The sequence below is a fragment of the Cupressus sempervirens genome, chromosome 6, assembly GCF_028749045.1.
Source record: "Cupressus sempervirens isolate cs-2001-9-10 chromosome 6, ASM2874904v1, whole genome shotgun sequence".
Classification (NCBI taxonomy): domain Eukaryota; kingdom Viridiplantae; phylum Streptophyta; class Pinopsida; order Cupressales; family Cupressaceae; genus Cupressus; species Cupressus sempervirens.
In genome coordinates this window covers 292526419-292549597 of record NC_143123.1, presented here as the reverse complement: position 1 = coordinate 292549597, position 23179 = coordinate 292526419, and the positions used below count along the sequence as shown (strand labels likewise).

The window sequence follows — 23179 nt, the reverse complement described above, 5'->3', positions numbered from 1 at the left end:
ATCAACCTATATATGTAGTGGGGATAAATAGCACATATCAGAAATGACCATTTAGGTTATTAAGCATATATTTCATTGTCATATCAGATACAAACACTGATAACTATTGGGAGCATCTTCATTTGGAATTAATTACTATTTCCATTATAATTTAGTATATGCATTTGGAATTTCCATTCATCTCTATTATACTCGGCATATAAAATTGGAATCGGCTATTGAAATAAAGCATTCTATTAAGTTATAATCATAGTATTGTGGAAATCTTTGTGGTGTCTCAAATCTCATATAAGGGGACATTAGATTCTCAAACTCTCTTGGACTTGCCTAGAATTTGTGAATCTAAAGGTAGGTCAATTTTGTCAAGTCCTAGAGACTCTAGACTCGGACTCTTTGAGTCTTGGCAAACTTGGCAAGCCTGCAAGACTTGTTAGACTCGGAGAGTGATGCAAGCCAGAATTGGCTAGGATTGGGAGTGGGGGTGGGGAGTTAAAAAAAAATAGTGAAGCATTTATTTGACATTTTCATTACAACATGTCAATGCTTGTTTGGTTTTTGACATGCCCATTCAGGATTCTCCCCATATTTGCCTTCAAGTTAGTCTCACTCTCTTAATTAGAATATATATGTGAAGTACAATATTTGTCACATTTCAATACATATTTATCATGTATATATTGAAAGGACATTTAAGGGTGGGTTCAGATCTCTATGAGTTATGATGCAAATTATAGGCTTATAAGATCTAATAGTTTTCAGACAGTCAAATTTCAGTAATCAATAGGCTCCTATCAAGTTATCAACATTCTCTCTCACTCTCTCCATCTTCCCTAAACTTTGGACCAATCCCTCTCCTTATCACTCTTCCACTATCCCCTCTCTCTCTCTCTCTCTCTCTCTCTCTCTCTCTCTCATCCCAAGACTCCCACAAGGGGGGCTATCGTCAACTTCACTTTGGTGTTGCTGCCCAACCTCCATCAAAATATAAGTCTAAGCAAGTAATAGGCCAATTCTGAGTCATGATCATATATTCTACAAGGTACATACCCTTTGTTGGAAATCTTTGCATCTTCATAGTTAACGCTAAGGATTATCTTGTCATTAAGCTTGAGACTAAGACACAAACAAATATTACAACTGCAACATCATCTAAGATTCATCTTAAGATGTAGACGTAGGAAGACTGGGGTACTGAGTGAATATAGGCTCTTGTAATCAAAGTAACGAGAATGAAATCAGATCAGAATCGGCAAGGCCGAATCAAATCGTGAATCGGCCATGAATTGGCAAATTTGAAAAAACCCTTTAAATTTAGAGATTTTAACAATTTAAAACTTATTTCATGCACCCTTTATTGAATATAACTTAAACACACTATAACATCATCAAATAGAAATTAAAACTTAACATACATAAACGTGGAACATAAAATCCATCACATATGTAACTATGTTATGTAAAATACTAAAATGTAAATTGTAGGCTAGCTTAAGTAAATAGAAATCATATGATCATAATGATTCAAATCATAGAATGTATGTAAGATGAAGATCCATAAGACATCAAATCATAAATGTATGTAAGACTCTAAGATGATCCATGAAAAGTATGTCTACAGTATCAATATCTGTAAGCAAAATGAAAAAATAGGGCTCCAGCTCAAGCCTCATCATCATCCTCAAGCTCGGTCGCAGCCTCAGCCTCAACCTCTAAGTATCCAATCTACCTAATAGAAAGGCGTCGAAGGTAGGTCCTAGAGGACCGCCGAGCCATATCCCCCGCACATAAGTTGGGCTCACGAACATCGCTACGGCCTGTGTTTGTGCATGTGCGTGTGCATCTACCAATGCCTAAATGTGCTCTAGATGCCTCTTCTGCCATTGCCACAGCCTCAACCTCTATATCCACCTAGTCAACCCACACATAGTCTTCCTCGGTGAAGACTAGATCCACAGCCTTTGTGAGCCACTCTGATTTTGGATCAATCTCCTCCAAAATGATCGGAGAGGAATCAGTGCCCAAAATTTGTCTGATCCTAAGATGAAGGTTGTAATGAACAAAGACAAGATCATTCAACCTTTGCACAGTCAACCTATTTCTCCTCTTCGAGTGGATGTGCTTGAACATGGACCAACTTCGCTCACATCCATAAGCGCTGCTTGGCTAACTCAGAATACAGATGGCAATTTTTTGAAGTTATGGGGTTGTGGGCCCAAACATTTTCCACCATCTATCTGAAATAAGGGAAAACAAATATAATTAGTCTCATTTACAACTTTAAAATTACATAATCAACAATTAAAATTTAAAATGCACAAGTTATAAGTCATAAACTTTAAATTCATGAATATATTATTTAATTTTTACCTAGCTGTATTGTTGCCTGAGCATCTATGGCCATCCTGCCAAAGAAAAGTGGCCCTTCTTTACTATTGAACTTGTCGAACTCAATGATTGTAGCTACACTATCCTCATCACTACTCAACCTCTAGATCACTGTATATAAGCCAGTGAGAACCTCCTCATCCACCTTCAAGTCAGGACAAAAACGAAATGCCGGATTCAAAAAGTAAGTTGTTGCATGGATGGGTTGGTGGAGCTGATTCTGCCATCTCCTATCAATGATATCACAAATAGGGGCATACTTCTCCTACACTCCTGCATACTAGGCTCTAATGGTGTCTTTGGCCCTATCCATGCCCTCATATATGTAGCCCATAGAGGGCTTCTCCCCATCAGCAGTTCGTAGGAGAGATACAAGGGGCTCAGTGACCTACATATAAAGTAAAACAAAAATGAGTCAAAACTTAAATATAAAATAATATAACTTAAAGTAAAACTAAATCATTAAACAATTAAATATTAAATATTAAATACTAAATAGTAAATTGTAAAATACTAAATGTTAAATTGCAATAAATTTACCTTAAGGATTTCTGTAGCAGGTTTCCAAAAACCATCATCATCAAATATGCAATTCACCATATCTACCCCTGCAGTGGTCATAGCATAGGAAGATGAAATCCACTCCTGCCCAACAAACATGCTCCTCAAATCGTCCCTTGGTGTCAACAAGGACTGCAATGTAATGAAATTTGAGGCAAACCTCATGATGCCTAGACGAGCTAACTCCTTGCCCCTTGTGTACTTCCTCATTGTGCTAAAGACAAATGAATGATTATAAATAAACTTGCATATATTTTTTGCCCTTTCGACACATGATTTGACCCACTCAAGCTTGCCAATTTCCTCCAACATGAGGTCAATGCAGTGTGCCACACAAGGGGACCAAATTATGGTGGGGTGCCTCTCCATCAAAAGTTTACCTACAACAATTTTAAGTTAATTAGAAATTCAAACATGTTAGAACTTAGGAAACTTATAATTAGAAAATTCAAAATTCAAATAAATTTATTTTCAAAACTTGAAAAGTTAAAAGTTTACCTACAGCAACATAACTTGCTACATTATCCGTCACCCCCTGCACCACATGTTGTTCCCCCACCTTTGCTATGACTTCCTCAATAACCTCACATAAGTATGTGGCATTTTTTATATGAGCGGAAGCATCAATGGATTTGAGAAACATGGTATATTGTACAACACAACGAATTATAATGGATCATCAACAAATTAGCAATCAACAAATCAAAATTTGAAATATTCAATTACGATTCACAATTATGTATGTAGGAAAGTAGAATGATCAATCACCTCCACAGGATACAAGAAAATTGAGGAGTGTTCTAGTCCTCCTATCTGTCCAACCATTAGTCATGATGGTGCAACCCTTTTTGATCCACTCTTTTCGGTTCTCCTCAAGCTCAACCCTCATATCCTCTACCATATCATCCAAGAGGTATCCACTCAACTCAACCTCAGTTGGGGCTTTAAACCCTGAACCACAAATAACAACTGCATCTATCATGTTTTGCTAATAAGGAGCCCTGTCACAAATAGATAATGATTAGAAATTTAGATGTCAAAGACTCAAATCATTATGTAAGCTTGTAAAGCGAATCTATGATTAGTCAATGAATCATAAAACAAGTAGATATAATTAAAGTTTTACTTTTAGTTTTAAGTTTAACCTTAAAGAAAAAGAAAAAAGAATCAATTACCTGGCTGCAACAAATGGAATGTTGCAAAAGTACCAATATTTACAAATCTCTTTTCTGGCAGCATCATGAATCTCCTTGTTCAAACCCATGCCCTCAAGCGTGGGTTGGGAGCAAAGAGTAATGCGGGCCACAAAGTAACTATCCATTCTATTTTTTCACACTCTAGGCCGCAATAGGTTGGAGTTGGACTCAGTCTCAGTATAAGACCGACTAGCACTAGCACTCGCATGAGCACTAGAACTAGGACGAAAAGAAGGCCTAGAAGAACCCTCTCCAACACAACCTATGGATGCAGAAACTGATGCAGATGTAGATGCGACTATGGGAGCATGGGAGCCAATAGCCCTTAACCCTTCAAGTTGTCTTTTCTTATTCAATTTGTCTTGTTCAATTTTTTCTAATGCCACTAAACAACTGCGTTTTGCCTCAGTAGTTTGTTGAGTGCAAATTGTAACATCATGTCTAGGTATAGCAGCAATGTAGTATTTCAATCTATAAATACCTCTAGAATTTATTTCTTTACAAAACATACATTTCGTTTGAAATTTGCTTCTTCTAGAAAACTCTTCGTTATATTTTCAACATTCATCTTTTTTACCCATTGCAGAAAATGAAAGCAAAGGGCTGCTACAATTAAAAAATTCATGTAAAATATCAAAGTTTGAAACTAATAAAAAAAAGCTACAAAACAACAAACCCTAGTTTGCAATTTAGTAAAACTAAAAACGTTCAAGATTTGCAAATGAAAATTAAAAAAATTTAACAAAAAATGCGTAATACACTAACATACCAAAAAAAAAAAAAAAGTAGCACTTACCTCTTGCAAATGAGTTGAGTGTTGATATTGACTCCTTAATGCTCCCAATGCAATTTATGGCCTCCCTAGATGAACTTCTGATCTCTTTGGTGCTCTTCCTTCTTGCCGGTTGGAAACCTGTGGTTTTTCTTTTCTCTTCTTCTCTCTCAATTTTTCTCTCTTCTAGTCATGCCTAACAATTAGAAGGCCCTTTAGGGTTAAAACAAAGAGGAAAGGCTAAAAAGAAAAGAATAAAAATATGTATTTTTAAAAAAAAAAATTCAATGCAACTTTATGGGTTGTCGTGGCCAATTCAGGCGATTTTTGGCATAGATCGCCTGAATTGGCAATTCATGCCAAAAAATCGCCTTTGCCAATTCACGAGGCAGAAAAAATCGCCTGGGTTGAATCAAATCACGATTCATGCGATTTAGGTGATTTTCGAGCGATTCTCAAAACTATGCCTGTAATATTAAAAACTAGATTTCTAACATTTGTTTTCATAGTCCCTATTCCATGAGTTTTCTAGACATTTGACACTATTTATATAGCGATATTGCTATTAGGACTTAACTGTGTGATTTTGAGTCAAACTCATTGACCCAAATTTCATGAGTAGTGATTCAACATGAATCCATCTCTCATGAGAATAAATGGAACACTTAACACTCATTGGATCTAGGAGATGCTCATAGGGGTGAAGCACCGGGACTTCCCGGGAGGTCACCTATCCCAATACTACTCCAGCCTGAGTGCGCTTAACTACGGAGGGGCTTTCTAATGAATGTTTCATAAGGCACAACACTTGGTGAAGGTTTTGCAAATGGGGTTGCAAGTTTTGGGTTTAACCATGGAGGAAACTCCGTACTTAAGCACGCTCAAGCTGGAGTAGTACTGGGATGGGTGACCTCTCGGGAAGTCTCGATGCTTCACCCCTGTGAGCATCACCTAGATCTAATGAGTGCTAAGTGGTCCATTTATTCTCATGAGAGATGGATTCATGTTGAATCACTACTCATGAAACATGGGTCGATGAGTTTGACTCAAAATCACACAGTTAAATCCTGATAGCAATATCACAATTTGACTTGTTGTAGAAATTATCTCCTACTTATCACTATTTATATATTTTATGTGTTATTTTCTTCAGCTAAAATTTTCTTTTATTCTTATCCATTCAATTTATACTTGGGCTAGCAAAAGACTAGACAACGTGACCTTGTGCTTTACCACAGGAAGCTCTTGACAATCAAGCCAGAACCCTAGCCCTATTTGATTATTATTCTTGCATTTCCAAAGAAAAAATAATTTTGTTTAAAAATTGATTGGGAACATTACATCTAATCAATTAACTTGGTCCACTAACTTGGTTTATCTAGGGATTTAACCTAAGGAAAACTTTCCTTGTCTAGCAAGCTGCTAAACAACCTCTATCAACACTTTCCATTTCAAGTTATAAGCATTGACACAAACAAATCTCCATTAAAATTTCCACCATCAATGCATTCAATTCAAATATGTGTATAAGATTTGGATTATATATTTTTTGCTATGATCTGATTCATTTCTACAATCAGAAAAATTCTAATAATGTTTACTTTTCACAATGTAGAAATAATACCAATCCAACAAAACATCTGAGGTCTACAAAATAAGCTTTGTAATGAAAGGCAAGCAATTCTTTTGATTTTGTAATGTCCCCATTTTTTGCAAGCTCCTACAGTTGATTGGGTCAGTTCATCATAGCGACCCTCGTGAGCTGACAGTGCGATTTAAGGGTCTTAGTTGTGGATTTACTAATTTTAGTAAGTCTAATTTGGGTAGTTGCCATATTTGCTAGTGCAGTCGATCACACCTGCATTGGATGGGGCTAATTATTGCATGAGGTAATATTTATTAAATAATTAAAAAAGTTTACATTATTATATGACACTCTATTGTAAAGTGATGTTGTATGGGCGAGGCTTCTCATGTGGAGTTAAATTTGGGATACTAAGTGTCATTTGGGGTTATAAATATGAGCTCATTGTGAAGGAAAAGACATCCGATTGTCTAATTTACTTTTGTTGCTTTGTATGAGAGTTTTGATTTTCTTGATTTCCAATTCCCTTGCTAAGGTAAAAGGGTTTTGATCTGAGGTGTCTGAAGATTGAGTTGTGAACTCCAATTCACTGCTAAAGTAAAGTGGATTGTGATTGTTTATTATATCTGGTCTTCCTTTTGTATTGACTGTAGTTGGAAGACATTGTTGTGTAGACACCTAATTGCATTTCAATATGTGAATTGGGAAGAGTTTGTGGTGAGTATTGGTGGGAGGATAATTTTGGAAATTGGCCACACAGAATTCCTGCTTGTTGGTGCAATTCATTAACTACATTTAAGGTGAGCATTCAACATGTATTTTTCTAGTTAATGGCTCCCAATTATAGTGTCTCAGATTGGTGCAAATTTGGTGATCAAACTTCCCGTGTAGCTAGACGTTACTGCATATACCTAGGCAAATGCATTGAGTGAGCGGAATCTGAAAGTTAGGGGTGTGTTTGGCTTCAAAACAGAATGCTACTATTAGGCATTTGTGCCTACAAACTATGCCAACCTTTATGTCACTTCTTGTGCCCTTGTAAATGCATATACCACCGACACTACCTAAGTTCAACTAGTTCTACTGTGGGTATTAATTTGTGCAAAATCACAACCATTTCTTGACTAGGAAGTGAGCTAATTAGAGGAGAAACTTGTTTGCAAAGGAGAAGTTTGACCTATCTAGGCCAGTCGACCGATCTTGCTGCACATTGGATTTGTTACGTATCCTACTTGTTAATTACTTCATTGTATTTTCAGTTTAGATGCTACAATTATAATTGATTTATCCATAATAACATGCTTGATTTTGAGTCTCAAAATTGGGCTTGTTCAGTAGCAAAAAAAATCTTATATTTCAGCATTGTTTCAACTTTATATCTTATATGCAAAAAACAACAAAAAAAGAAAAAAAGAAAACATCAAATACAATAATAGCCGAGATGTGCACCAAGTGCTTGACAAAATGTCAAACCCATGACTTGTGAAGGAAAAGTGGTGTTTGATTAAGCTATCATCAATAGGGGATAGTAAAGTGGTATCACAGCGGTTTCCTCCCGACATGCAAGAATTGGGCTCAGTTATTTTGATCAGTGCTTAATTCTGTGATTCTTAATATTTGATTGGTATTCAGTGACATGGATGGTGACAGGAGATTCTTTCCAAGTAGACATTGTACTCGCAAAGGGCGTACTTCACCGCCTAGAGATCACAAGCCTGATATTCAGTTTGGTTCTGTTAGCAACAAGGCTGTTAATAGTCTGGTTGATTCAGCTGGTATGGGATACAGATATGCCGACACAGGATCCAAGGTTGATAGAGAGGTTTGACACACATTCAAGGATATTACGCATGGTTAGCACCATGTTTATGAGGTGCTACAACATATTTCTAATATGTTGCAGATGATTGCCCTCCCTAGAGCTTGGAGTAGGGAGCAAGGTGCTCGTGATGCTTTTGTCAGTTCACATCAATCCTAAGCAAATAATAGGTACAAAGTTGACGATAGGACTAGAGCAAAGGATGGGGGCAGGTTAGTTGATAGGGTTGACAAGACTAGAGATGTAGGCACATATGATAGGCCACAGAGGCCCACATTTTTGAGACCCGAGGTAGATGCGATAAATGTTGAAGTTAAGGCCACTCCTTTTGCTGATGATTTGGCGGCACACTCTGCGGAGTGGATAATCGTAGGTGATAAAGAAGCATCTGAATTTTGATAGGTTCCTAACTTAGAAGTAGGAGCATTCAAGAACGAGGTTGGTGCCCCTGAGACAGAGACCTCAATAGACTTATTTGCGAGAGGTTTCCAATAAGATGACACTAAAGCACTTCGATGGCAGTGGGAGAGTTAGAGCTTGAGCTTGGATCCATAAGCTCGACACATATCTAGTTTTGGGCCCTATGTCTGAGGAGGATGCTATTAGGTTTGCAGTGTTACATCTGGACAAAGTTGCCCATGACTGGTGGTACAATAGGATTGTTTCTTTGTGGCATGATTAGATCACTTCCTATCAGGAGTTTGTGGATTGTTTGATCGAGAGGTTTGATAGAAAGGATCCTGGTGTATACTTTCGTGAGTTGGCTAAGCTGAAGTTGCCTATTTGATTAGAGAGTTACATCAGTGAGTTCCAAAGTCTCTCAGTTATGGTTTGTGATATATCCAAGCACAAACGAGTGATGTTATTTATGGAGGGATTGGTTGAGCCACTCCGTGGATGGGTAAAGTCATTGGACCCATCTTTACAGGAGGTGATTAAGAAAGCGCAAGATTTAGTCACCCTTTCGAAGCCAGGTTGCTTCGATATCTTCTGTTCCTCTACTTGCTGATGAGGAGTCCTTGCCAGTTGTTGAGGAGAAGAGCAAGTCAGCGGGCAAGTTTGATGATACATCTACAAAGGACTTGAGGAGGAGACATCTAGAGAGGACAGACATTGCACAAGTTTCTTATGGGATCCTAGTGGAGTTTTCAGTGTGTTACTGGATTGCTTGAGGACAAGCAATCTTGGGGAGGGAGGATTTTAATGTTCTCATATTTGGCGAGCTCCTATAGTTGGTTGGATCAGTTCATCATAACGACCCCCATGAGCTGACAGTGAGATATAAGGATCTCAATTGTAAATTTACTGTTTTTAGTAAGACTATAATTCAGGCAAGTGCCATATTTGGCAATGCAATTGGTGGCACTGGCAATTAGTGACCAACTGCGCTGGATGGGGCTCATATTTATTAAATAATTATTAAAGTTTACATTATTATATGGTACTTTATTATAAAGTGATGTTGTGTGGGTGAAGCTTCTTAAGTGGAGTTACATTTGGGAAATTAAGTGCCATTTGGAGTTACAAGTATGAGCTTATTGTGAAGGAAAAAGCATCCGATTATCTAGTTTGCTTTTGTTGCTTGTGTGAGAGTTTTGAGTTTTTTGATTTCCAATTCCCTTGCTGAGGTATAAAAGTTTTGATCTGAGGTGTCTAAAGATTAAGCTCTTGTGAAGGAAAAAGCATCCGATAATCTAATTTGCTTTTGTTGATTTGTGTGAGAGTTTTGAGTTTTATGATTTCCAATTCCCTTGCTGAGGTATAAGGGTTTTGATCTGAGGTGTCTGAAGATTGAGTTGTGAACTCCAATTCACTGCTGAAGTAAGGTGGATTGTGACTGGTTATTATATCTGATCTTCCTTCTGTATTGACTGTAGCTGGAAGACATTGTTGTGTGGGAACTTAAATGCATTTCAATCTGCAAATTGGGAAAAGTTTGTGGTGAGTATTGGTGTGAAGATAATTCTGGAAATTGGCCACACAAGATTCTTGCTTGTTGGTGCAATTCTTTAACTGTATTTAAGGTGAACGTTCGGCCTGTTTTTTCCTAGCATCTGGCTCCCAATTATGGTGTCTCATATCGGTATAAATTTGGTGACCAATCTTTCCTCATAGCTGGACATTGTTGCATATACCTGGGTAGCTGCATTGGATAAGCAGAATCTGAAAGTCAGGGGTGTGTTTGCTACAAAATGGAATGCTACTGTTAGGCGTCTATGCCTGCTACTTATGTTAACCTTGGTGTCACTAATTCTGCCCTTGTAAACGCCTATACCAGGTGACATTACCTAAGTTCAGGTAGTTCTAGCATGGGTATTAATTTGTGCAAAATCGTGTCCATTTCCTGACCAGGGTGTGAGCTAATTGGAGGAGAAATTCGTTTACAAAGGAGAAGTTTGACCTATCCACATCAATCGGCCAATCTTGCTGCAAATTGGATTTGTCAAGCATCCTACAGGTTTATGACTTCACTGTATTTTCAGTTTAGATGCAACAACTATTATTGATATATCCAGAATTACATGTTTGATTTTCAGTTTCAAATTTGGGCTTGTTCAGTAGCAATAAATTCTTATATTTCAGTATTGCTTCAGCTTTATACTTCATACAAAAAAAAACAATAAAACACAAAACGAAAACATCAAATACAGTTATAGCAGAGTTGTGCACCAAGTGTTTGACGAAATGTCAAACTCATGACTTGTGAAGGAAAAGTGGTGTTTGATTAAGCTATCACCAGCAGGGGATATTACAGATTTTGTTCATGCTAATACATGGATATTAATCACTTCCAGACTACATCCACTCAATACTTATCCAACAAAAACATCCGACTTATACCAAATAAAGCTTTATAATGAAAATCAAGAAATCATCTACAAAATGTATTTCACTCTTCTAATTCATTCATGCTGATACATAGATATAAATCACTTCCAGACTACATCCACTTAGTATCAAGTATCAAGTATCACTTCTAATTATACAAGTATCACTTCTAATTATACAAAAAACTTAGTATAAAATAACAATTTCACATATGATAATATATTTCTCTGCTGAACAAAAAAGCACATTTCTTGAACAAGTGATGAAAAGACAGTCTTCAGCCAAAGAAGTTTAAAACAGGTACCAGAAAAAATACTATCCGCCCTGGAAGGTATCCACTAATATTGTTTATCTGCAATAAGACACAACCTGTTTTAGGCCAATGACGTTAAGAGTTAAAAAAGCTATGTTAGAGGTTAGACAATTAAAAATCAAGTCACTTAAGAACTTACAAAAGAAAAATGAAAAAGATATAATAGAGATACATGATACAAATATGTGAAGCAAATAGGTATATCATTGTTTATATATACCAACAAAAAAAATCTACTTATTCCATACTAATATTTTCCATTATTGATTACTTACAAGAGATTCATTATTAATATGATTGAATTATGATAGAGGAGGATTAAGTATTACAAACTATAGGTGCTATAGTATATTTAATTCAATTTTTATATTTAGACTTGGTAGCATTTTAGTTTGTCATTTAAACAATTCCAACTAGAATAGCATGTGAGGCAAAACCTATCTTCCAATTATAAAGGTAATATCCTTGAAAACTAATACTAACCCTAAATGCTAAGCTATAAAAAATATATGTATGATTATTGACACTATGTAGAATATTCTTTTGGGGGCTTGAAATAGCCAACTAAACCGCAAATAAGCATAAGATCTGAATATTTTATTTTCTTGCAGGTCCAATTATAGTTATATAGATTTTATGATTCAAAAATTCTACTCTAAAAATAAAAGCAACAAACCCTAAATACAACAGAAACTCCGTATTGGCTAAAAGGAAAAAAACAAATAGCTGATGCTTAGAAGAATAATAAGAATGACAACACAACTCCAAGAATAAAATAACTAAGTTACATACAAAGCTACAGACTAGACAAATAAATAGTCCCAATATAAAGCTTGACATTAAGGTTTTACTATGTACTTCCTTTCAAGCCTTTGAAATACTAAATGAAATTATCATACATGCTAACAAAGAAGATAGTCGCTGGCATTATAACTTCGGCAACATAAAAATAGCATCAACTCTCATTGAGAAGTGTTAACATAATTTATCTGTATGTTTACAAAGCCCAATCGAATCTAGGTTGATAATTAAGTAGTCTTCTACATAGTCTTCCAAGGATATATATTGTTGAAAACCTCACTTTATCCAATCTTGTTTTTTTTTTTTTTTTTTTTTTTAGACTGCAGGAATCGGTGCAACACAGCCCCCCTATAAACTACAGTGCGCCTGGTAAACTTTTTAACATGACCGGTAGTGCTGGCGCGACACGCCCACCGGTACCACGAGGACAAGGGAGACTAGAACCCGTGACCAACCCCCTGCAACAGGGAAGATTTAGCCAACCGAGCTAGGGCCCCCGCCCCTACTTTATCCAATCTTGTTGCCATTGAACTTGTAGATTGATTAAAGTGGGTTCTTTGCTTACTGGTTGTTCTTCCTTTGAAGAAAAGTACAGTGTTGGTCTAAATCTAGAAAATCCATCATTTCTTCTTTTTCACCCTCTTTGTTACCATGCTCTTGATTGGGTTAGTGTTTCATGGCCAGAACTATGGGCTTTTAATTGATAATATAAGGAGACTTGAGTATTTTAAAAATAAATAATAATAATAATCCTTCATTATGTTATTTTAAACCATTTGATTAATATTATCAAATCATTATTGGCTTGACCGCAACCTTAGCTTTGACCCAGCATTACTACAAACTTTGAAATGGGAATTAATTCAAGGGTTCACAATGTGAGCACCAACTTATGAAAATGGAACCATGGAAACATTGGGAAGATATAAATTTTGGATTCAAAATGGTCAAAACATTACGGGAAACTCATATTATTTCTTCTACAGCGATTTTATCAAACATCTTTGGATATATTTGATATTTCCATCACCCACAACGGATGATTGGTAATTGTATAGAACTGCCTCTTGGACACCTAGTGGGAAGCATTTGCTCAATTATATAGGGAATGGTTTCTCAAATGCAAGACAAATTTTTGGGATATTCATTTGTTTTCTTGGTTCGTCCAAAAACAAGGTGGTCTAGACAGAGCTCGTTGTTTATCTGGTAACAGAAAGACACACATGGAACTTTCTTAGTCTCGAGTAGCATGGGGAAATATATATAGAGTTGCTTTGAAAAATAGACTTCTTTTCTAAGGCTCTTGGTTGGAGAGAGGCACATAAACAAGACCACCTTCAGCTAGTTTCATCTTCAGCCTTTTGAGACTCACAGACACATGATGATCGTTCTGCATCTCTTCCGTAGTTGTGTTAAACTTATTTTGAAATGGATTGCATAGCAATTCATTGTTCTGAAAGAAATAAGAAAGTTGTTATTTCTTCAAGAACTAGTTGGTAGCTATCACATGCAATAGGAGTTTATTCTTCTTGGTTCTTTAGGCTTTGTTTAAAAGAAGAGACTTCTCTGCTCGCTGTTTGAAGACTACCTCTTAACCTGTACAAAGAAAGTCTCCTCTCTTAGTTAAGAAAGCTAAGACTCAAATTGTTCTTGCAAACTGCTGAGATTGTAGGTGCATGCTTAGAATTAAAATTTTGTAAAGTCGTTATTTTTATTCAATTCTTTTTGAAGAAAGGTTTCATTGCTGTCACTGTAATGTCCCCAATATTTAATTAAATATTTTAATTAGGTTAGTTAATTAAATGGTCCTAAAAATTAAATAATATCACAAGGACTTATTTAATCAATTGATTTAATTAATAAAAGGGCCCAATTTTTATTAATTATCCATAAGTGTTTGTCATGTCGGCATTCTTTGTAAACCCTCAAGAGTTTTCTCCCAAGGGGTATTTATGTGCAGCATGTAGGAAGTCGTTAGTATGTGATTTTGGAATTTTTAATTGTACTACAAATTCCTATTGGAGTTCAGTATTGTTTTCCATTTTAGAAGTGGAAGATCTTCCCTACTTCGCTATTACGGTTTCGGTGGGATTTAACCCTCACCCTATTCCAATTCTTTGTATTACTTTTTTTCAGGTCTGCCACATCTAGAGCGCCATCTTTGTCTGCTAATATAAATTCCATGTTTGGTGACAATTTGCATACATTTCTTTTCCTTACCGAATATCTCTATTGGTGAATGTCTTGTTTATATTGGGCATCCAATTAATAGTGCACATTTGTTTTGGGCAGCACAATCTTCATTTCTTGGACCTACACCTACAATTATTTTTGAGATTGCCTTCGGACTAACATACCCTTTGGCCAAGATTGCCTTCGGACGAAGATCCCCTTCGGATTGAGTTTGCCTTCAGATCAAGATAGCCTTTTCCTTTGGACTGAGATAGCCTTTGGTCGAGGTTGCCTTTGGGCCGAGATTGCCTTCAAATAGAAGTCACCTCCAGGCCAAGATCGCCTTCGGTACATTATAGTCCTTTGGACATAGATCGCCCTCGGACCAAGATTGTCTTCAGAACATTACAATCGTATGAAAGCTAGTGATCATACCAACCTGTTGGGAGAATTAAGAGTTTGGACTTTGATCACACTATGGCACCCAGCGATTCCATATGGTCTCTATCTTAGTTTCGAGCCAATTAAAAGGTACATCTGTTGGTCAATTACTCCAAGAAAACTTTTGCATGCCAACTATTGGATGTTCAAGTGCAAGATGATAGATACAAGGTGGTTGGGGACATTATTTACTATGAAGACAATCTATTTGGTACCCAAGTCCAAGATGAAGGAAAGAATTCTAGAATAAGACACTTCCACAAATATCGTTTAACCAACCGACCTGATGAAAATAAGAATTGTACCAGTGACCCTTTGAATAAGCAGGCTCTACCGGTAGTTGTTCATCTTCCTAATGATGCAGACTTGATCAAGGATTGCTTGGAGAAGCAATCTTTACAATTAGTTGAATATGGAGTTTAGCCTTTGGCCGGGCCTAAGGCATACATGATTGCCACCTTTTCATGTAAGGGGCATCCTCAAGGAAACTACAAGTTGTACTTGAGCTATGAGACCCCTGATAAAATTTATGAGCATGATGATATGAAGGCTTTGGATCTGATCATCAAGTTGTCTCAATGGGATCCTAATGGCTCTAGACATAGCCATGTTTGTATCAAAGTGGCACAGCGAAAGCTTGATGGATATTTAGTTTTCTCGCCTACATTCAAGTGCGTGTACATGATCATGATGTGAATTAAAGGCTTCAGTAGATACAACTATCAATGTCCACACTTGGTTTGGGATCCTGGAGTTGCAGTGGGCAAACCATTTGATGATGGATTGCTTGAGGTCAAGCGATCTTTGGGCAGTGAAGATTTGTAATGTCCCCAATTTTTTATAAAATATTTTGGTTAGGTCCTAAAAATTAAATGGTCCTAAAATCAAATAATATCACAAGGATTTATTTAATTAATTGATTTAATCAAAAAGAAGGACCAATTTTATTATCCGTAGGTGTTTGTCATGTCGGCATTCTTTGTAAACCCTCAAGAATTTCCTCCAAAGGGGTATTTATGTGAGGCATATAGGAAGTCGTTAGTATTTGATTTTGGATTATTTTATTGTACTGTCAATTCCTATTGGAGTTCAGTATTGTTTGTCATTTCGAAAGTGGAACATCTTCCCAACTTGGCTATTATGGTTTCAGTGGGATTCAACCCTCGCCCTATTCCAATTCTCTGTATTACTTTGCTTCAGGTCTAGCACATCTAGAGTGCCATCTTTTTTTGCTAATATTGTTGGTAAACAAATTTTTCTTTCAAAAAGAATGACCTAAAACACCCAAATAGAAGAACAAACGTAACCAACAGTTGGAAAGGCTATCATGAGATTGATAGCTTTCCTCTGAATTGAGAGGCACAACTCCCTCCAAGAAGATATCCAATGAATTAAGTATGTGTTATGTCTTTGACCTGAAGACACAAAAGCAACTAACATTCGCCGATTAATATGAAGTGAATGCGATTACTTGATTTACAAACCTTGAATGAAGAGAGAAAAACAAACAAACAGCTTACAAACCATTTATTCAATCTTTCATATTACAGAGAAGATAAAAGGAATTCAACATCTTATTCTGCAAAACATGAGTATGTGAACCACCCAATTTACATACAAACATATACTTGATACAATTATGTAGGTTGATATCTGGAAACACGAAAGAGACAACCACCCAATTAATCCCAATCAGAAAAGTAAATATATTGACTGACTGATTAGTAACATAAACTCCTCTTTGTTTCTGAATATGACAAAATGACCACACGATCACCTTAAGCCCTGCCATTACAATCAAGATGCAGAAAATATACAATAATTTCCCCCTTCCCCTGTCACAGATAGCACAGAAAAAATGTATTCTACCCCCTCCTGTAGCCTCTTAACTGCTGGAATAAGAAGAACCCCCGTTTCCTCCAAGATTCTCTCCTAAATAGCCATTTCTTGACCTTTCAGTTCCTCATAACCAATTCTTGTAAGAAGATATTATTAATTGATATAATATCAAGTTCCTTCTTCCTTGGCATTTTATTTCACCAAAAAAATGGATTAAAATCCCCTTTCCATTGGAAGTGATGAGGCAACTATCCTTCTGTTATAATTTATGATGACAAGTGGACATGCAGATTTCTTCCAATTCAGAAAAACACTTTCGTTGGGCCCTTTACTTGTAATATATGTCATTTCCAGAAATATTATGATTAGAATATCATGTTCAACTGGCATATGACTTTAACAAACAGGTGGCATATGTTGATACGATTGTAAGTTGAATGACTTCTTGCAAAGTTTATCTAGAATGTAGATATCTCACAAATTCAGTCTCTTCCTGTGCTCGTGTTGAGACTTTCGATCCAAGTACTTCAGTCTGCATCAATACCTTTATATCTGCAGCCAGTGACCTGTTCCAACTCTCTTGCATCATCTTTTCTGCATGTGGAATTTGTTTCCCCTCCTTTCTGAGTCGACGAGAATATCCGGATATGAATTTGATGCCATGGGCAGCATGTAATTACTACCAACTTGGACTCTGCCTTAGTAGCCAACACAACCTGATTTGCATTGCATTCAACGAGATATCTCATCTAACAAATTGGGTTCCCTTTCACTCTTTGTTCCCTTATATAGACCACACACATTGGCAAACATATCTTCGAAGGGTTATAGGAGCTTCTTTATCTCTATAACTCTTTATGCTCTGTGTATCTCCCTGCATGGGGAGTCAAATTGGGAGATACTATAATCGATTTCTTGGCTTCCATATTTCTCAAGGGATAGTCCTTTGACTGTGGCTCAACATACACTCCATGGAATGTGCCTTTTACACGATCCAACCTGCGCCTTGCTCCAAGCTTGATACTCCCTACTGAGGGACTTTGCGACTACTTTCGATGTGTCTGGCTCGGGCATGGTTGTCATACAATTATACTCTTGAGTGAGGTTCTTGTCACAGATAGCATTTTAGTAGCTCTGTGTCAAATACATAAGATCTTGACTCTCCACCTCCAATGTTCCAATTGCAAGCAGGATATTGTATGGACTTTGGTTTCGATGGCATTTGGTCAAACGATTCACATTCACCCTTCGCATTGAGTTCACAAGAAAGGGAGGAAGGGGTTCTTTGGAATAATTTGAGATTGCGGCTATTCTTCGGAACTTAGGGATAAGTTCATTGTAATTCTGATCCGACACATAACTGCGGAGTCTTTCAACGTTAATTACACAAGTTTTCAACTATTACTGCAATTCCTCACTTGGTCTCTACATTCTTCTGAGATCGTCTTGTGCTACAGTAGCTTCAGGACACCCAACATCAAGGTTGTTTTCTGTTTCCTTTGCCCATTCAATATTCTGATCATTCATATGCAGACACGAGTACCAAGTTTCTTCTGCCTGGAACTCAGTCCGAACTGATTATCATTCAACTTCATTTTCACTAGGTTCTAAAAGAGCACTGGTATTCGATGCTGCTATAATATTGAATATTATCAGGCTATTGGGGTCTTCATCATCAACATTCTTCTTACAGAACAAAGGCTATGTGTTTTGGCCATTTTTGCTAATAAATTGGTCTGCAGACACAATCGAGACCAATAAGGCATACATCTCCCAATTCGGTCATCATATCTCGATTCCTTTTTCATCGGCAATTTGTCAAAAAATTTGCAATTATCTACCATGCTTTACTAAGCTTGATTAGGCATCCTTTGATGAGATATTGTCATTGATGTCATTTACCCACCATATGGGTGAAGAAAAGGCTCTATTCTCGTAAGTTTCAAGATGTATATACAGAAGAGTATTGCACCATCAAGATTACATATTAAACCAATCAATAAAGATGAAGACTATGTATCAAACACATCTTGGCACATCAGTCAAGCTTGACACTAGATGAGCCATCATCAGATCAGAAAACATACACGGAATAAAGCAATCAGAAAGTATTGTTGTTTGAATCAGTAATAGCAAGTTGGGCTTAAATGGAATAAGAAAGTTATTCAGCTGTTATTCATCAACAAAAAATGCAGGGATATACAGAATGTTTAAAAACCAGAGGTATGGCTGTAGCAAACAGCATATGAGAAGACTTGAATGATAACATCAAATGTTGGGAGTTACGCAGAAAATGAATATATGAAGCCAATAAATGTGTTGAACACCAAGTCACCTTGAGTCAACGACAAACAGGGAAAGAGCATATTACGAGTCACCTGAACTGTGATAGTAAAGACAAATCAAAATTATTAAAAGGAAGATATGCAGCAATACAACAAAATAATATGTCAGTCTTCCATATGCATCAGAGGTTGTGCGTTTAAAGAAGCAAATAAAAAAATAAAAATGGCATGTTGACAAAGAATGTTATATCTGACGTAAGTTACCCAGTCCAATTTGGGATGGTCTGAAATTTTTTTTGTTTTTCAGAAGCAGCAATAAGGGTCATGATGAAAATAATTATATTCCCAAGTTAAAAAATTATATAGTTTGATAAGATACAAAAATGTCAATCCTATGCAACATGTTCAAACACAAAGATATCTGGCGGGTGAGATACTCCATACATATTATACATATTATACAAAACGAAGACCAAGTCTATACGGCAGGGCAGTCATATAAGAATCCACTCTGTAAAATGCGATTAAGGCATGAGCAACGGGCTGTTAATATCATAAAAGTAATAGAATAGAATGGAAAACGTATTAATGATTGAAGATGTTTGAAAAACTCGCTCAGCTTTGCAAATGTTACAGTCCTGGGTAGCTACAAGGAAGTCTCAAGGCACTCACATAAAGACCTCCAGGACTCATGATTATCGCAACATATTTCATATGTATAAACCTCTAACGTATCATGACATATGAGAAAAGAAAAGTCTCACAGAGACGCTGAAGAATTAAATATATATGTGGAATGACAAAATAGGCTTCACATGCCACATCACTGGTTAATGAAGAATACCCATCTAAACCTTACAGATGGTTATGCCAACTATAAAATGTTTTTGTAATAACAGATTGTGATAAATATTAAATGGCAGAAATTTTCGATTGCAAAAGGATTGAATGCACAAGAATTAAGTTAATCATAAGTTAAAGAAAATATGAAAAGGTGCAATTAATCTTAGAAGCGGTAAACCATATTTATGACTTTTTGAAAAGTCGCCTCTTTAAAAATAAAATAGATATAAGTGTAATAAGCAAAGAAAATAAGTCAACAGTTTTAAAGAGAAGCAGAAGACAAATAAAAGAAATATATATTCAGATATTTTAATCTGATATATATTTAAATCAGAATAATAGATGTCCAAGGGGTTTACCTTAGTTGGTTGAAGCGATGAATTCTCATTGTGGAGACCTTGGTTCAAATCCCAACAGGGACATCTTTGTGGAATTCTAAGTTGTGATTCTTGGTCTTCTTTGGTTGTATTTGTCTCATTGTAAAAGGTGGATTCTAAGTTGTGACTCTTGGTCTTCCAATTGTTGTTTCTAGCGTGGTTGCTCGAAATGAGTTTGAATAAGCTTGTAAATCTCATGTTGTTGCTTGAATGAGCACAAGATTTGTAAACGATTTCAATATAAAATCAGAATAATAGAAGAAGTGTAAGGAGTGCTGAAAGAAAAAACATTTGTTGAAAGAATATTGGCCGACTTCAAAGTGAAAGGAATTGCACAATTTCTATCATCAATTGTGTAATGAGCCCTGCTGGCTCTCAAACAATAGGTAAAGCATGCCTTGAAACCCTCTGAAATGAAGACTATCAACAACAAAATAATTCTTCAACAAACAAATGCAGCTGCAGATATGGAGAACATTGCTCCCAAAGTGCAGATAGAACATAACGCCCAATAGGAGATATAAATGGGGGCTCAACCAACTCTAAATTAACACAAGCACACAATTTGATATAATAGTTCTAGTGAATCCCTTCAAAAATTCTAGAACAACCTCGAGCAGCAAGAAAAAATTAAGCTTCTCCTTAGCAATAGTTAATATAGTAGGAGAAATGAAAAATTGTATACCTCAACACATTTTGCCAAGCAAACTCGGAAAAATTGAATCTACAATACTTCAACTGTACATCCCAAACTCCTATACTTCAACAAGGGCACAAAAATTCACAACTTCAGAGGTGTCAAAAAACAACAAAAAAAATAAAATACAATGGGATGCTTTTCTGTAATATCCTCATTTTTAGTAGGTTCCTGCAGTTGGCCAAGTCAGTTCACCATCGCGACCCTCGTGCGCTGATAGTGGGATTTGAGGGTCTCAGTTGTGTGGTTATAGGCTTTCCAGCAACCTATGGTATGTTTTGGCTCCGTTTGAGGGACTTACTATTTATAGTAAGCCAATCTGTTGGTTCCAATAAGCTCAGTTGAGTTAGAGGATTTGGAGGATACTCTCAGTTTTTATTTCGGACTTTTGGTTTAAGCTCCAAGAATCTTGGAGGGAGCGTCTATTTATAGTAAGTCACCCCATCAGGTTCATTCACCATCTTTCATCATTAGGATCACTTTAGTCTTGTCAGATTTTGATTTTGATGCCTCTTCAGTTGTTTTCGGAAGATGGGCGAATTATTATTATAGTGTTTTTGATTGGTCACCTCAATATCATAGCTTGTTGGGACCGAGACAAAAAGTTTTAAATCATGGGGACAAGAAACAGTGGCCTTACAAGTTAGAATTTGAAGTTATGATGGAAAAGGTCATTTTCGAAGCCAAAAGCAATTAATAAATTAGTTTATAATGGCACTTTATTATGTTTTAATGTTGTGTGTGGGAAGCTTCTTAAGTAGAGTTCATTTGGGAAACTTTGTGTCATTTGGAAATTATAAATATAAGCCCATTTGATGAGTAAAGCATCCAATTATTTGATTATCTTATTTTTTTCTTGTTGTCTTTGTGACATTTTTGAGTCTGAAGTTTGTGCCCTTGCTGAAGTATAAGGGTTTGGGATCTACAACAGAAGTATTGTAGATTTAATTCTGAGAATCCACAATGGAGGTATTGTGGATTTTTGAGTTTTATTATCGTCTCCTATTTCTGTATTAATTGTGGCTGAGGAGCATTTATATAATTGAATATTATAATTTCTCTGTTGCTGGATGAGGGTTTAGTTTACAGATTGGAGTTTGTTTTGGGCAACATTTGTAAGAGTAGACTGTGAATGCCAGATTGAAATTGGAAAAAGCGGCTTTCAGTTTGACTATGCAATTACATTCTACGGCAAAGACCAGGTTCTTAATTTATATAATTCAATTTATATTACATAGTTTGAAAGTAAAGAGGTTGGCTTCAAATTCTAATTTATAATCAGCCAACATTTAAATTCCCTTTTCATTATATTGCTAAATGGTTTATTGATAAATGAATTTAGAGGCTGGTGTGAATCATTTCAGAATTGTTTACTGGCGTTTGGTATTTGTTTATGCAAAACTTATAAGGCCAAAATTAAGTAAATTTGTGATCAATTTGCTGTACATCTTGATATTGTGTTAGAAAATTTAAGACATCATCGATTCAGTGGTAATTGGACTGCTCTCCAAGTGTTTGACAAAATGTCAAACCATTGAAAAGTGAAAGAAATTGATGCTTGATTTAGCTATAACTAGACAAGGTTATTACAGTGGTATCAGATCTTGCTTGCAAAGTGTTTGACGAGATGTCAAACAACTAAATTATAAAAGAATGTGGTGTTTGATGAAACTATAACCGGTTGGGGTTATTACAGTGGTATCAGAGCGGTTTCCTGCCAGCTTGCAGGAATTCGGCTCAGTTTTTATTTTGTTCGGGGCTAACTTTGAAGATTTTCAGATCTGATTTCTAGAGTGACTAGCACTTTATTTCCTCCAACTGTGGACAGACATAGGACTGGCAGTTCTAGAAGTCAGTGGGGTAATGAGGAAGTTAGCGTAAAAATGAATGCCTTGCAGGAGAGTTTGGAGAAACTGAAGCTTCATAAACAGAGGTTGGTTGAGAGCTTGTCAGATTGCGATAGTTGAGAGGGCAGCGAGGTATATGGTTTTCGCTTTTAGAAGGCCAACATCGAGTATGTAGGGAAGGAAGCTTGAGCTTTCCCCGATAGGTGTCCATGATGTTGATGTACCTATATTTAGTACGACACCTACTAGCCCAATCCACAGTGTTGATGATGGACTCATTTCATAGAGATCAGTAGATGTGTTAGTACCCTTGGTGGATAGTGGCATTAAGCTTCAGCAGGGTGAGACACCCAAAGTTGTTGCAGTTAGTGCGGAGACCGTTGATGCAGTTGTAACCACTGACACTTCTAGCTCTCT

General features: G+C 36.4%; 1 pseudogene across 1 annotated transcript in view; it reads right to left on the bottom strand.

The window, feature by feature from the left end:
- The window catches only part of LOC149552361 (6-phosphofructo-2-kinase/fructose-2,6-bisphosphatase-like), a 334563-nt pseudogene that overhangs the window by 81595 nt on the left and 229789 nt on the right, over positions 1-23179 (bottom strand). Inside the window, exon 14 of the transcript XR_016352907.1 lies at positions 11452-11499. The product of XR_016352907.1 is annotated as a 6-phosphofructo-2-kinase/fructose-2,6-bisphosphatase-like (transcript). The remainder of the gene's footprint in view (positions 1-11451; positions 11500-23179) is intronic.